At 40.0% G+C, this 16613-nt stretch overlaps 1 long non-coding RNA gene across 1 annotated transcript; it reads left to right on the forward strand.

Moving 5' to 3' along the window:
• Window positions 1–13804: 13804 nt before the first annotated feature.
• LOC147271273 (uncharacterized) lies at window positions 13805–16060 on the forward strand. The gene is made up of 3 exons (XR_015113718.1): window positions 13805–13876; window positions 14764–14899; window positions 15981–16060. It is a non-coding gene; the product is annotated as an uncharacterized LOC147271273 (long non-coding RNA).
• Window positions 16061–16613: the final 553 nt, after the last annotated feature.

Raw genomic sequence — 16613 nt, forward strand, 5'->3', positions numbered from 1 at the left:
TCACTACATCACTGTAGCATCATTTCTTAGGTTCGTAGCAACTGTCCTTACATAACTTTAGCATCATTATGAAATTAGTAGCAACTCTCATTACATCACTTTAGCATCATTTTGAGATGGGTAGGGAACTCTCACTACATCACTTTATCATCATTTCTTAGGTTAGGAGCAACTCTCACTACATCACTTTCGCATCTTTTTTAAATTAGTAGCCACTCTCATTACATCACTTTAGCATGATTTTGAGCATTGTAGCAACTCTCATCACATCACTGTAGCATCAGTTTGAGGTTCGTAGCAACTCTCACTACATCACTGTCAGAATCTTTTTTAGGTTCGTAGCAACTCTCACCACATCACTGTAGCACCATTTCTTAGGTTCGTAGCAACTCTCATTACATCACTTTAGCATCATTTTGAGATTAGTAGCAACTCTCACCACATCACTGGAGCATCATTTCTTAGGTCAGCAGCAACTCTTACTACATCACTGGACCATCATTTTGAGGTTAGTAGCAACTCTTACTCCATAACTGTAGCATCATTTTAAGGTTCATAGCAACTCTCACTACATCAGTGTAGCATCATTTTGAGGTTAGTAGCAACTCTCATAACATCACTGTCGCATCATTTTTAGGATAGTAGCAACTCTCACTACATCACTGTAGCATCATTTTGAGGTTCGTATCAACTCTCACTACATTACTGTAGCATCATTTTGAGGTTTTTACCAACTCCTACTGCTTGACATTCAGCATCATTTTGAGATGAGTAGAAACTCTCACTACAGTACTGGAGCATCAGTTTGAGGTTTTAAGCAACTCTTTCTACATTATTGTAGCATCATTTTTAGGTTCGTAGCAACTCTCACTACATTACTGTAGCATCATTTTGAGGTTTTTACCAACTCTTACTGCATGACATTCAGCATCATTTTGAGATAAGTAGCAACTCTCATGACATCACTTTAGCATCATTTTGAGGTCCGTAGCAACTCTCATGACATCACTTTCGCATCATTTGGAGATTTGTAGCAACTCTCACTACATCACTCCAGCATCATTTTGAGGTTTGTTGCAACTCTACATTACTGTCAGCATCATTTGGAGGTGAGTAGCAACTCTAACCACATCACTGTAGCATCATTTCTTTTGTTAGTAGCAACTCTCACCTACATTACTGTCAGCATCATTTTGAGGTTTTTAGCAACTCTAACCACATCACTGTGGCATCATTTTTAAATTAGTAGCAACTCTCATTACATCACTGTAGCATCATTTTGAGATTAGTAGAAACTCTCACTTCATTACTGTAGCATCATTTTGAGGTTAGTAGCAACTCTCATTACAACACTGTAGCATCATTTCTCAGGTTAGGAGCAACTCTCACTACATCACTGTCGCATCATTTTGAGGATAGTAGCAACTCCCTACATTACTGTCAGCATCATTTTGAGGTTAGTAGCAAGTCTAACCACATCACTGTAGCATCATTTCTTTTGTTCGTAGCAACTCTCACTTACATTACCGTCAGCATCATTTTGAGGTTTTTAGCAACTCTAACCACATCACTGTAGCATCATTTCTTTTGTTAGTAGCAAATCTCATGACAGCACTGTAGCATCATTTTGAGATTAGTAGAAACTCTCACTACATCACCGTAGCATCATTTTGAGGATAGTAGCAACTCTCACGTCATCACTGTCAGCATCATTTCTCAGGTTCGTAGCAACTCTCATTACATCACTTTAGCATCATTTTGAGATTAGTCGCAACTCTCAGTACATTACTGTGGCATCATTTTGAGGTTTTAAGCAACTCTCACTACATTATTGTCAGCATCATTTTAGCATAGTAGCAGCTCTCACCACATCACTGTAGCATCATTTCTTAGGTTAGAAGAAACTTTCATTACATCACTTTAGCATCATTTTGAAATTAGTAGCAACTCTCATTATATCACTTCAGCATCATTTTGAGATGAGTAGAAACTCTCACTACATCTCTGCAGCCTTATTATGAGGGAAGCAAAAACTCTCAGTACATTACTGTCAGCATCATTTTGAGGTTAGTAGCAACTCTCGCTACATGACTGTAACATCAATTTGAGGATCGTAGAAACTCTCATTACATCACTGAAGCATCATTTCTCAGGTTAGGAGCAACTCTCACTACATTACTTTCAGCATCATTTTGAGGTTAGTCGCAACTCTCACCACATCAATGTAGCATAATTTCTTAGGTTAGAAGAAACTCTCATTACATCACTGTACCATCATTTTTAGGATAGTAGCAACTCACTACATCACTGTGGCATCATTTCTTAGGTTCGTAGCAACTGTCCTTACATAACTTTAGCATCATTTGGAGATTAGTAGCAAGTCTCACCACATCACTGTGGCATCATTTCTTAGGTTAGAAGCAACTCTCAGTAATTACTGTGGCATCATTTTGAGGTTAGTCGCAACTCTCACAACATCACTGTAGCATCATTTCTTAGGTTAGAAGAAACTTTCATTACATCACTTTAGCATCAATTTGAAATTAGTAGCAACTCTCATGATATCACCTTCGCATCATTTTGAGATGAGTAGAAACTCTCACTACATCACTGCAGCCTTATTATGAGGTAAGCAAAAACTCTCAGTACATTACTGTCAGCATCATTTTGAGGTTAGTAGCAACTCTCGCGACATGACTGTTACATCAATTTGAGGTTCGTAGCAACTCTCATTACATCACTGTCGCATCATTTCTCAGGTTATTAGCAACTCTCGCTACATGACTATTACATCAATTTGAGGTTTGTAGCAACTCTCATTACATCACTGTAGCATCATTTCTTAGGTCAGCAGCAACTCTTACTACATCACTGGACCATCATTTTGTGGTTAGTAGCAACCCTTACTCCATTACTGTAGCATCATTTTAAGGTTCATAGCAACTCTCACTACATCACTGTAGTATCATTTCTCAGGTTCGTAGCAACTCTCACTACATCACTGTAGCATCATTTTGAGGTTAGTCGCAACTCTCACTACATTACTGTAGCATCATTTTGAGGTTAGTAGCAACTCTCATTACATCACTGTCACATCATTTTGAGGATAGAAGCAACTCTCACTACATCACTGTAGCATCATTTTGAGATTAGTAGCAACTCTCACCACATCACTGTCGCATCATTTTGAGATCAGTAGCAACTCTCACCATATCACTGTCGCATCATTTATCTGCTTAGTAGCAACTCTCATTCCATCACTTTCGCATCATTTTGAGATTAGTAGCAATTCTCACTACATCACTGTAGCATCATTTTGAGGTTTTTTACCAACTCTTACTGCTTGACATTCAGCATCATTTTGAGATGAGTAGAAACTCTCACGACATTACTGGAGCATCAGTTTGAGGTTTTAAGCAACTCTCACTACATTATTGTAGCATCATTTTTAGGTTCGTAGCAACTCTCACTACATTACTGTAGCATCAGTTTGAGGTTTTTACCAACTCTTACTGCATGACATTCAGCATCATTTTGAGATAAGTAGCAACTCTCACCACATCACTGTACATCACATCACATCACTGTAGCATCATTTCTTAGGTTAGTAGTAACTCTCATGACATCACTTTCGCATCATTTGGAGATTTGTAGCAACTCTCACTACATCACTCCAGCATCATTTTGAGGTTCGTTGCAACTCCCTACATTACTGTCAGCATCATTTTGACGTTAGTAGCAAGTCTAACCACATCACTGTAGCATCATTTCTTTTGTTCGTAGCAACTCTCACCTACATTACTGTCAGCATCATTTTGAGGTTTTTAGCAACTCTAACCACATCACTGTAGCATCATTTCTTTTGTTAGTAGCAAATCTCATTTCAGCACTGTAGCATCATTTTGAGATTAGTAGAAACTCTCACTACATCACCGTAGCATCATTTTGAGGATAGTAGCAACTCTCACTACATCACTGTCAGCATCATTTTGAGGATAGTAGCAACTGTCACTACATTACTGTCAGCATCATTTCTCAGGTTCGTAGCAACTCTCTTTACATCACTTTAGCATCATTTTGAGGTTAGTCGCAACTCTCACTACATTACTGTGGCATCATTTTGAGGTTTTAAGCAACTCTCACTACATTATTGTCAGCATCATTTTAGCATAGTAGCAGCTCTCACCACATCACTGTAGCATCATTTCTTAGGTTAGAAGAAACTTTCATTACATCACTTTAGCATCATTTTGAAATTAGTAGCAACTCTCATTATATCACTTTAGCATCATTTTGAGATGAGTAGAAACTCTCACTACATCTCTGCAGCCTTATTATGAGGGAAGCAAAAACTCTCAGTACATTACTGTCAGCATCATTTTGAGGTTAGTAGCAACTCTCGCTACATGACTGTAACATCAATTTGAGGTTCGTAGAAACTCTCATTACATCACTGAAGCATCATTTCTCAGGTTAGGAGCAACTCTCACTCCATTACTTTCAGCATCATTTTGAGGTTAGTAGCAACTCTCGCTACATGACTGTAACATCAATTTGAGGTTCGTAGAAACTCTCATTACATCACTGAAGCATCATTTCTCAGGTTAGTCACAACTCTCACCACATCAATGTAGCATAATTTCTTAGGTTAGAAGAAACTCTCATTACATCACTGGACCATCATTTTTAGGATAGTAGCAACTCACTACATCACTGTAGCATCATTTTTTAGGTTCGTAGCATCTGTCCTTACATAACTTTAGCATCATTTGGAGATTAGTAGCAAGTCTCACCACATCACTGTAGCACCATTTCTTAGGTTAGAAGAAACTCTCATTACATCACTGTACCATCATTTTTAGGATAGTAGCAACTCACTACATCACTGTAGCATCATTTCTTAGGTCAGCAGCAACTCTTACTACATCACTGGACCATCATTTTGAGGTTAGTAGCAACTCTCATTACATCACTGTCGCATCATTTTGAGGATAGTAGCAACTCCCACTACATCACTGTCAGCATCATTTCTCAGGTTCGTAGCAACTCTCATTACATCACTTTAGCATCATTTTGAGGTTAGTCGCAACTCTCAGTACATTACTGTGGCATCATTTTGAGGTTTTAAGCAACTCTCACTACATTATTGTCAGCATCATTTTAGCATAGTAGCAGCTCTCACCACATCACTGTAGCATCATTTCTTAGGTTAGAAGAAACTTTCATTACATCACTTTAGCATCATTTTGAAATTAGTAGCAACTCTCATTACATCACTTTAGCATCATTTTGAGATGAGTAGAAACTCTCACTACATCTCTGCAGCCTTATTATGAGGGAAGCAAAAACTCTCAGTACATTACTGTCAGCATCATTTTGAGGTTAGTAGCAACTCTCGCTACATGACTGTAACATCAATTTGAGGTTCGTAGAAACTCTCATTACATCACTGAAGCATCATTTCTCAGGTTAGTCGCAACTCTCACCACATCAATGTCGCATCATTTCTTAGGTTAGAAGAAACTCTCATTACATCACTGTACCATCATTTTTAGGATAGTAGCAACTCACTACATCACTGTAGCATCATTTCTTAGGTTCGTAGCAACTGTCCTTACATAACTTTAGCATCATTATGAAATTAGTAGCAACTCTCATTACATCACTTTAGCATCATTTTGAGATGGGTAGGGAACTCTCACTACATCACTTTATCATCATTTCTTAGGTTAGGAGCAACTCTCACTACATCACTTTCGCATCTTTTTTAAATTAGTAGCCACTCTCATTACATCACTTTAGCATGATTTTGAGCATTGTAGCAACTCTCATCACATCACTGTAGCATCAGTTTGAGGTTCGTAGCAACTCTCACTACATCACTGTCAGAATCTTTTTTAGGTTCGTAGCAACTCTCACCACATCACTGTAGCACCATTTCTTAGGTTCGTAGCAACTCTCATTACATCACTTTAGCATCATTTTGAGATTAGTAGCAACTCTCACCACATCACTGGAGCATCATTTCTTAGGTCAGCAGCAACTCTTACTACATCACTGGACCATCATTTTGAGGTTAGTAGCAACTCTTACTCCATAACTGTAGCATCATTTTAAGGTTCATAGCAACTCTCACTACATCAGTGTAGCATCATTTTGAGGTTAGTAGCAACTCTCATAACATCACTGTCGCATCATTTTTAGGATAGTAGCAACTCTCACTACATCACTGTAGCATCATTTTGAGGTTCGTATCAACTCTCACTACATTACTGTAGCATCATTTTGAGGTTTTTACCAACTCCTACTGCTTGACATTCAGCATCATTTTGAGATGAGTAGAAACTCTCACTACAGTACTGGAGCATCAGTTTGAGGTTTTAAGCAACTCTTTCTACATTATTGTAGCATCATTTTTAGGTTCGTAGCAACTCTCACTACATTACTGTAGCATCATTTTGAGGTTTTTACCAACTCTTACTGCATGACATTCAGCATCATTTTGAGATAAGTAGCAACTCTCATGACATCACTTTAGCATCATTTTGAGGTCCGTAGCAACTCTCATGACATCACTTTCGCATCATTTGGAGATTTGTAGCAACTCTCACTACATCACTCCAGCATCATTTTGAGGTTTGTTGCAACTCTACATTACTGTCAGCATCATTTTGAGGTGAGTAGCAACTCTAACCACATCACTGTAGCATCATTTCTTTTGTTAGTAGCAACTCTCACCTACATTACTGTCAGCATCATTTTGAGGTTTTTAGCAACTCTAACCACATCACTGTGGCATCATTTTTAAATTAGTAGCAACTCTCATTACATCACTGTAGCATCATTTTGAGATTAGTAGAAACTCTCACTTCATTACTGTAGCATCATTTTGAGGTTAGTAGCAACTCTCATTACAACACTGTAGCATCATTTCTCAGGTTAGGAGCAACTCTCACTACATCACTGTAGCATTATTTTGAGGATAGTAGCAACTCCCACTACATGACTGTCAGCATCATTTCTCAGGTTCGTAGCAACTCTCACTACATCACTGTAGCATCATTTTGAGGTTAGTCGCAACTCTCACTACATTACTGTAGCATCATTTTGAGGTTAGTAGCAACTCTCATTACATCACTGTCACATCATTTTGAGGATAGAAGAAACTCTCACTACATCACTGTAGCATAATTTTGAGATTAGTCGCAACTCTCACCATGTCACTGTCGCATCATTTATCTGCTTCGTAGCAACTCTCATTCCATCACTTTCGCATCATTTTGAGATGAGTAGCAATTCTCACTAAATCACTGTAGCATCATTTTGAGGTTTTTTACCAACTCTTACTGCTTGACATTCAGCGTTTTTTTGAGATGAGTAGAAACTCTCACTACATTACTGGAGCATCAGTTTGAGGTTTTAAGCAACTCTCACTACATTATTGTAGCATCATTTTTAGGTTCGTAGCAACTCTCACTACATTACTGTAGCATCGGTTTGAGGTTTTTACCAACTCTTACTGCATGACATTCAGCATCATTTTGAGATAAGTAGCAACTCTCACCACATCACTGTAGCATCATTTCTTAGGTTAGTAGTAACTCTCATGACATCACTTTCGCATCATTTGGAGATTTGTAGCAACTGTCACTACATCACTCCAGCATCATTTTGAGGTTCGTTGCAACTCCCTACATTACTGTCAGCATCATTTTGAGGTTAGTAGCAAGTCTAACCACATCACTGTAGCATCATTTCTTTTGTTCGTAGCAACTCTCACTTACATTACTGTCAGCATCATTTTGAGGTTTTTAGCAACTCTAACCACATCACTGTAGCATCATTTCTTTTGTTAGTAGCAAATCTCATGACAGCACTGTAGCATCATTTTGAGATTAGTAGAAACTCTCACTACATCACCGTAGCATCATTTTGACGATAGTAGCAACTCTCACGTCATCACTGTCAGCATCATTTCTCAGGTTCGTAGCAACTCTCATTACATCACTTTAGCATCATTTTGAGGTTAGTCGCAACTCTCAGTACATTACTGTGGCATCATTTTGAGGTTTTAAGCAACTCTCACTACATTATTGTCAGCATCATTTTAGCATAGTAGCAGCTCTCACCACATCACTGTAGCATCATTTCTTAGGTTAGAAGAAACTTTCATTACATCACTTTAGCATCATTTTGAAATTAGTAGCAACTCTCATTATATCACTTTAGCATCATTTTGAGATGAGTAGAAACTCTCACTACATCTCTGCAGCCTTATTATGAGGGAAGCAAAAACTCTCAGTACATTACTGTCAGCATCATTTTGAGGTCAGTAGCAACTCTCGCCACATGACTGTAACATCAATTTGAGGTTCGTCGAAACTCTCATTACATCACTGTAGCATCATTTCTCAGGTTAGTAGCAACTCTCGCTACATGACTATTACATCAATTTGAGGTTCGTAGCAACTCTCAGTACTTCACTGTCGCATCATTTTGAGGATATTAGCAACTCTCACTACATCACTGAAGCATCATTTCTCAGGTTAGTCGCAACTCTCACCACATCAATGTAGCATCATTTCTTAGGTTAGAAGAAACTCTCATTACATCACTGTACCATCATTTTTAGTATAGTAGCAACTCACTACATCACTGTAGCATCATTTCTTAAGTTCGTAGCAACTGTCCTTGCATAACTTTAGCATCATTATGAAATTAGTAGCAACTCTCATGACATCACTTTAGCATCATTTTGAGATGGGTAGCAACTCTCACTACATCACTGTATCATCATTTCTTAGGTTAGGAGCAACTCTCACTACATCACTTTAGCATCATTTTTAAATTAATAGCCACTCTCATTACATCACTTTAGCATCATTTCTTAGGTCAGCAGCAACTCTTACTACATCACTGTAGCATCATTTTGAGGTTAGTAGCAACTCTCATTACATCACTGTTACATCATTTTGAGGATAGAAGCAACTCTCACTACATCACTGTCGCATCATTTTGAGGATAGAAGCATCTCTCACTACATCACTGTAGCATCATTTTCAGGTTAGTAGCAACTCTCATTACATCACTGTCGCATCATTTTGAGGATAGAAGCAACTCTCACTACATCACTGTAGCATCATTTTGAGATTAGTAGCAACTGTCACCACATCACTTTAGCACCATTTCTTAGGTTCGTAGCAACTCTCATAACACCACTTTAGCATCATTTTGAGATTAGTAGCAAATCTTACTACATCACTGGACCATCATTTTGAAGTTAGTAGCAACTCTTACTCCATAACTGTAGCATCATTTTAAGGTTCATAGCAACTCTCACTACATCACTGTAGCATCATTTTGAGGTTAGTAGCAACTCTCATTACATCACTGTCGCATCATTTTGAGGATAGAAGCAACTCTCACTACATCACTGTAGCATCATTTTGAGGTTAGTAGCAACTCTCATTACATCACTGTCGCATCATTTTGAGGATAGAAGCAACTCTCACTACATCACTGTAGCATCATTTTGAGATTAGTAGCAACTCTCACCACATCACTGTCGCATCATTTTGAGATCAGTAGCATCTCTCACCATATCACTGTCGCATCATTTATCTGCTTAGTAGCAACTCTCATTCCATCACTTTCGCATCACTTTGAGATTAGTAGAAACTCTCATTACATTATTGTAGCATCATTTTTAGGTTCGTAGAAACTCTCACTACATCACTGTAGCATCATTTTGAGGTTTTTACCAACTCTTACTGCTTGACATTCAGCATCATTTTGAGATGAGTAGAAACTCTCACTACAGTACTGGAGCATCAGTTTGAGGTTTTAAGCAACTCTCACCACATTATTGTAGCATCATTTTTAGGTTCGTAGCAACTCTCACTACATTACTGTAGCATCAGTTTGAGGTTTTTACCAACTCTTACTGCATGACATTCAGCATCATTTTGAGATAAGTAGCAACTCTCACCACATCACTGCAGCATCATTTCTTAGGTTAATAGTAACTCTCATGACATCACTTTCGCATCATTTTGAGGTTCGTAGCAACTCTCATGACATCACTTTCGCATCATTTGGAGATTTGTAGCAACTCTCACTACATCACTCCAGCATCATTTTGAGGTTCGTTGCAACTCTCTACATTACTCTCAGCATCATTTTGAGGTTAGTAGCAACTCTAACCACATCACTGTAGCATCATTTCTTTTGTTAGTAGCAACTCTCATTACATCACTGTAGCATCATTTTGAGATTCGTAGAAACTCTCACTACATCACCGTAGCATCATTTTGAGGTAAGTAGCAACTCTCATGACAACACTGTAGCATCATTTCTCAGGTTAGGAGCAACTCTCACTACATCACTGTAGCATCATTTTGAGGATAGTAGCAACTCTCACTACATCACTGTCAGCATCATTTTGAGGATAGTAGCAACTCTCACTACATCACTGTCAGCATCATTTCTCAGGTTCGTAGCAACTCTCATTACATCACTTTGGCATCATTTTGAGGTTTTAAGCAACTCCCACTACATCACTGTAGCATCATTTCTTAGGTTAGAAGAAACTTTCATTACATCACTTAGCATAATTTTGAAATTAGTATCAACTCTCATTATATCACTTTAGCATCCTTTTGAGATGAGTAGAAACTCGCACTACATCACTGCAGCCTTATTATGAGGTAAGCAAAAACTCTCAGTACATTACTGTCAGCATCAATTTGAGGTTCGTAGCAACTCTCATTACATCACTGTACCATCATTTTGAGGATAGTAGCAACTCACTGCATCACTGTAGCATCATTTCTTAGGTTCGTAGCAACTGTCATTACATCACTTTAGCATCATTTTGAGATGGGTAGCAACTCTCACTACATCACTGTATCATCATTTCTTAGGTTAGGAGCAACTCTCATGAAGTCACTTTAGCATCATTTTCAGATGAGTAGAAACTCTCACTACATCACTTTAGCATCATTTTGAAATTAGTAGCAACTCTCATTACATCACTTTAGCATGATTTTGAAATTAGTAGCAACTCTCATTACATCACTTTAGCATGATTTTGAGCATCGTAGCAACTCTCATCACATCACTGTAGCATCATTTCTTAGGTTCGTAGCAACTCTCATTCCATCACTTTAGCATCATTTGGAGATTAGTAGCAACTCTCACCACATCACTGTAGCATCATTTCTTAGGTTAGAAACAACTCTCAGTACTTTACTGTGGCATCATTTTGAGGTTTTAAGCAACTCCCACTACATCACTGTAGCATCATTTCTTAGGTTAGAAGAAACTTTCATTACATCACTTTAGCATCATTTTGAAATTAGTAGCAACTCTCATGATATCACCTTCGCATCATTTTGAGATGAGTAGAAACTCTCATTGCATCACTGTAGCATCATTTCTTAGGTTCGTAGCAACTCTCATTACATCACTTTAGCATCATTTTGAGATTAGTAGGAACTCTCACCTCATCACTGTAGCACCATTTCTTAGGTTCATAGCAACTCTCTTTACATCACTGTAGCATCATTTCTCAGGTTAGGAGCAACTCTCACTGCATTACTGTCAGCATCATTTTGAGGTTAGTAGCAACTCTCACCACATCACTGTAGCATGATTTTGAGGATAGTAGCAACTCACTACATCACTGTAGCATCATTTCTTAGGTTCCTAGCAACTGTCCTAACATAACTTTAGCATCATTATGAAATTAGTAGCAACTCTCACTACATCACTGTATCATCATTTCTAAGGTGAGTAGCAACTGTCATAACATCACTTTAGCATCATTTTGAAATGAGTAGCAACTCTCATTACATCACTGTACCATCATTTTGAGGATAGTAGCAACTCACTACATCACTGTAGCATCATTTCTTAGGTTCCTAGCAACTGTCCTAACATAACTTTAGCATCATTATGAAATTAGTAGCAACTCTCACTACATCACTGTATCATCATTTCTAAGGTGAGTAGCAACTGTCATAACATCACTTTAGCATCATTTTGAAATGAGTAGCAACTCTCATTACATCACTTTAGCATCATTTTGAGGTTAGTCGCAACTCTCAGTACATCACTGTAGCATCATTTATTAGTTTTTTAGCAACTCTCATTACATCACTGTCAGCATCATTTTGAGGTGAGTAGCAACTCTCACTACATCACTGTAGCATCATTTTGAGGTTTTTACCAACTCTCACCACATCACTGGAGTATTACTAACCTAAGAAATAATGCTACAGTGATGTGGTGAGAGTAGCACTTTAGCATCATCATGAGCATCGTAGCAACTCTCACCACATCACTGGAGCATCATGTCTTAGGTTAGTTGCAATTCTCATTATATCACTTTAGCATCATTTTGAAATTAGTAACAACTCTCATTACATCACTTTAGCTTCATTTTGAGGTTCATAGCAACTCTCACTAACGGAGGAGGAGAACGGTGCAGCCACGGCAGAGGATGCTTGAAAAATGAAGAGGTATATGCAGAACTGATTCAGCTGTTGGATGATAAAAGCCTCTCTCTTGTGATGAGAGACCCGGTGGATGATGGCAGAAAGGCCCTACAGATTCTGAGGGAGAATTACGCCGGTAAGGGGAAACCCTGAGTGATCAGTTTATACTCAGAACTGATGTCACTTCAGAAAGCTGTCAATGAGAGCGTCACTGATTATGTAATCTGTGCAGAGACTGCAATTACAGCACTGAGGAATGCGGGAGAATCTTTGAGTGATGGCTTGTTAACTGCAATGATTCTGAGGGGCCTGCCAGACTCATTTCAGCCATTTTCCATCCATAGTACACAAAGTGACCAGAAGTTGAATTTCACCGCATTTAAAGCTAAGCTGCGGAGTTATGAGAGCACGGAGAAGTTCAACGCTTGCCCATATGATGACAGCGTGATGAAAGTGAGAGGAAGAGATGGTGGCAACTTGAAGCTGTCCTGTTACAACTGTGGCCAGAGGGGTCACAAAGCTGTGGCGTGCACTTCTGCTGCTGGTAAGCGGGGACAGAGACAGTGGTGTAGCATCTGCAGGAGTTCCACGCACAAGGACGTGAACTGCAGGCGGAGAAGACGGGACAAGGTGAAGCAGGCTGTGGATGAAGAGGAGGACCACACGCTTGCTTTCAAGGTCCGTCAAGCAGATGGAGCCCTGGTCAGCGGAGTGAAGGAGAGAGGCCTTATGGTGGACACAGGAGCCACTTCGCACATCATCAGGGACATCGCAAAGTTCAAGGACTTTGACGCAAGTTTCCAGCCACATAAGCGCGTACTGGAGCTCGCTGACGGAGAGAGGACCAGCGGCGTTGCGTTGAAGAAAGGTACTGCAATGGTTAGTCTGAGCGACAGTAAAGGTTGGGTGATGGACACGATGCTGAATGGGCCGCTGTATGTCCCATCTTTCCCCCAGGACATCTTTTCAGTCAAGGCAGCGATCGCCCAAGGAGCGACAGTCATCTTCAAAGAGGGTCAGAACAAGCTTGTCCCTAAAGATGGTGTGACATTTGACATTCAGGTGCATGAGAGACTTTTCTATTTCAGCACTGTTACAGATGATGTTGATGAATGTGATGGGTGTTACGATCTTCAGACATGGCACCAGATTCTCGGTCATTGTAGTTATGAGGATGTGTTACAGTTGGAAAGTGTCACAGAGGGAATGAAAATTAAAGGTAAAACTGAAAAAACTAACATGACATGTGAAGTGTGCACTAAAGGTCAATTTGCTCAGAGCAGGAATAGAGAGCCAGATGAAAAAGCAAGAGTTCCACTTGAACTGGTACACACAGATTTGGCCGGACCTACAGAGCCGGCAGCAAAAGACGGGCTCAGGTATGTCTTGGCATTCACTGATGACTGTTCAGGAGCAGTGTTGACCTATTTTTTGAAAGCTAAGAGTGACACTGTTCAAGGCACTGAGAAGTTCATTGCTGATGTTGCTCCTTATGGTAAAATCAAATGCACAAGATCCAATAATGGCACAGAGTTTACATCTCGCGAATTTCAGTCACTGCTCGGCAAAAATGGCATTGGACACGAAACCTCAGCTCCCTATTCACCCCATCAGAGTGGGACTGCTGAGAGGAACTGGAGAACTTCACTAGAAACGGCTGGATGCCTGATAATTGAGAGCCTCCCAAAAGAGCTGTGGACGTATGCAGTTCAGACTGCAGCAGTCATTCGCAACAGGTGTTTTAACAGACGCGTAGGGCAGACTCCATATTACATGCTGACAGGAAAGAAGCCAGATCTTTCAAGAATGCAAACTTTTGGGTCACTGTGCTTTGCACACAAACAAAAGAAGAAAAAGTTAGACTCTCCAGGGGAAAAATGTATCTTTGTTGGTTATGACAAAAATAGTCCTGCATATCTAGTCTTCTATCCAGAGCCAGGCAAAGTTTCCAAAAACAGGTTGGTGAAGTTTATCACAAAGAGTGTCAATGAATGTCACACTCAGACAGATCAGGACACCAGTGAGTACATTTTGCGTAGGGAGAGTGTTGAAACCCACTTCCCACAAAAGGACATGACAAAACCAATTCCCCAGGAAAAACTAGTAGAGGTGTGGGAGTCGAACACCAACTGAGGTGAAACGGGAAACGGTAGCAGCCGACGTGATCCAGAGAGGGAGAGGAGACGTCCTCAGTATTAAGGGACTATGAGTGTGAGGTCAAATGTGAGGATGACCATGTACTGACCAGTGTGGATTATTGTTCCAGAGCCATTTCTGATTTACCCGAACGCTGAGAGAGGCGATGAGTTCCCCCGAGTCAGAACAGTGGACGAAGGCTATGCAGGAAGAGATGCAGTCACTCAGGGAGAATGAGACGTTCACCTTAACTCCACTGCCTGAAGGTAAACGTGCAGTGGGGGGTAGATGGGTTCACACACTCACAGACAACCCTGTTGAGACGACATACAAAGCCAGGTATGTGGCGAAAGGTTATAGTCACGTTGAGGGTGCTGATTATCAGGAGACCTTTTCGCCAACTGCTGATGTGACATCTGTACATAGCTTAATGCAACTGGCAGCTCAACATGGTTTAGAACTGCACCAGATGGATGTAAAAACTGCCTGTTTGCATGCCCCTGTTGATTGTGAGCTGTACATGGAACAGCCAGAAGGGTTTGAGGTTCAGTCAGAGACAGGTGAAAAACTAGCCCGTAAGCTGAACAAATCACTTCATGGTTTGAAACAGTCGGGGCGGAATTGGAATCAAATGTGACATGATTTCCTCGGCCAAAAAGGTTTGATCCAAAACCCAGCCGACCACTGTGTTTACAGTAGACAAACTGAAAGTGAGAAAATAATACTGATAATCTGGGTTGATGATCTTCTTACTGCAGCGAGTGATGGTCAAACACTCAGAAATGTGAAGGAAATGTTGAGTGGAATTCAAAATGAAAGATCTTGGTAAACTGAAACACTTCCTTGGCATTGATTTTGCACAGGAAGACAGGGAACTAAAGATGAGCCAAAAGAGGTGCATTCCAAACCTTTTGGAGAGTTTGACCTGACTCATTGCAAGTCTAGATCAACCCCATGTGAAAGCAAATTGACATTTGACAATGAAGGTGAACCTGTTGATCCAAAAAGGGATCCAGAAATGGTTGGCAGCTTGATCTATGGAATGACATCTACTGGACCAGATCTTAGCTTTGTTGTCACTCAGCTGTCACAATACTCATCTGAACCAAAAGAACAACACTGGCTAGCAGCTCAGCATGAGTTGAGGTATTTAAAGGGACTGTGAACCAGGATTTGTGTTCCAGGAGAAATGGTGTGAACCTTAACCTTGTTGCATTTGGTGATGCTGACTGGGCGGCAGATCAGAACGACAGGCCAGGCACAACTGGTTCTTGTTTTAGTTGGTCTGAAACGGGTCCTGTTATTTCTTGGAAATCTAAAAACAGCCCCCAGTTGCTTTATCCACAGGTGCAGCAGAGCTCATGGCTTTGGCAGCTGCAACACTAGAAACATGTATCTTGTGCAGCCATGAAAAGGAATGGACGATGAAGGATGAAGAATGTCGTCAAAGGTGTGAGCATGTTGGCATCAAGTTTCATTTTGTTCCATCTGCCCTTAATGATGGAAGAATAATGGAGGAATATTGCCCAACAGCTGACATGGTGGCTGACATTCTCACGAACCCTCCAAGTGAAACCATTTGGTGTTCTATTTTTGGTGTGAAGAGCAGAAACATGAAAGGAAAATGAAATATGTGAAGGTATGTGGCCCACTGTATTGTTGTTGTTTAGTCTGAGAGCAAGTGGGGGGTTGAATACTGTGATTGTTTGTGCTCTCAGCTGATCTGGTTGCCTGGAGACGGGGCGTGGTTGTCACTTACCAGGTGTAGCAAATCAATAAATGACCGCTGGCCCTGCTCATTAGGGTGTCTGCATGCCGGTCAAACTGAACCGACGGCTGGGTCGACTTTTCCTCCGTCAGTTTAACATTTTAGTCGGTGCTCCAGCCTTTTTATGATGGCAGCTCCAACAATTATCCTTATTGTTATCATTATCATTATTGCTATTATCATGATTATTATCATTATTATTATTATCATTA

Source organism: Aulostomus chinensis, chromosome 1, assembly GCF_037954235.1.
Source record: "Aulostomus chinensis isolate RoL2024-O1b breed Wild chromosome 1, RoL_Achi_v1.0, whole genome shotgun sequence".
Taxonomy (NCBI): domain Eukaryota; kingdom Metazoa; phylum Chordata; class Actinopteri; order Syngnathiformes; family Aulostomidae; genus Aulostomus; species Aulostomus chinensis.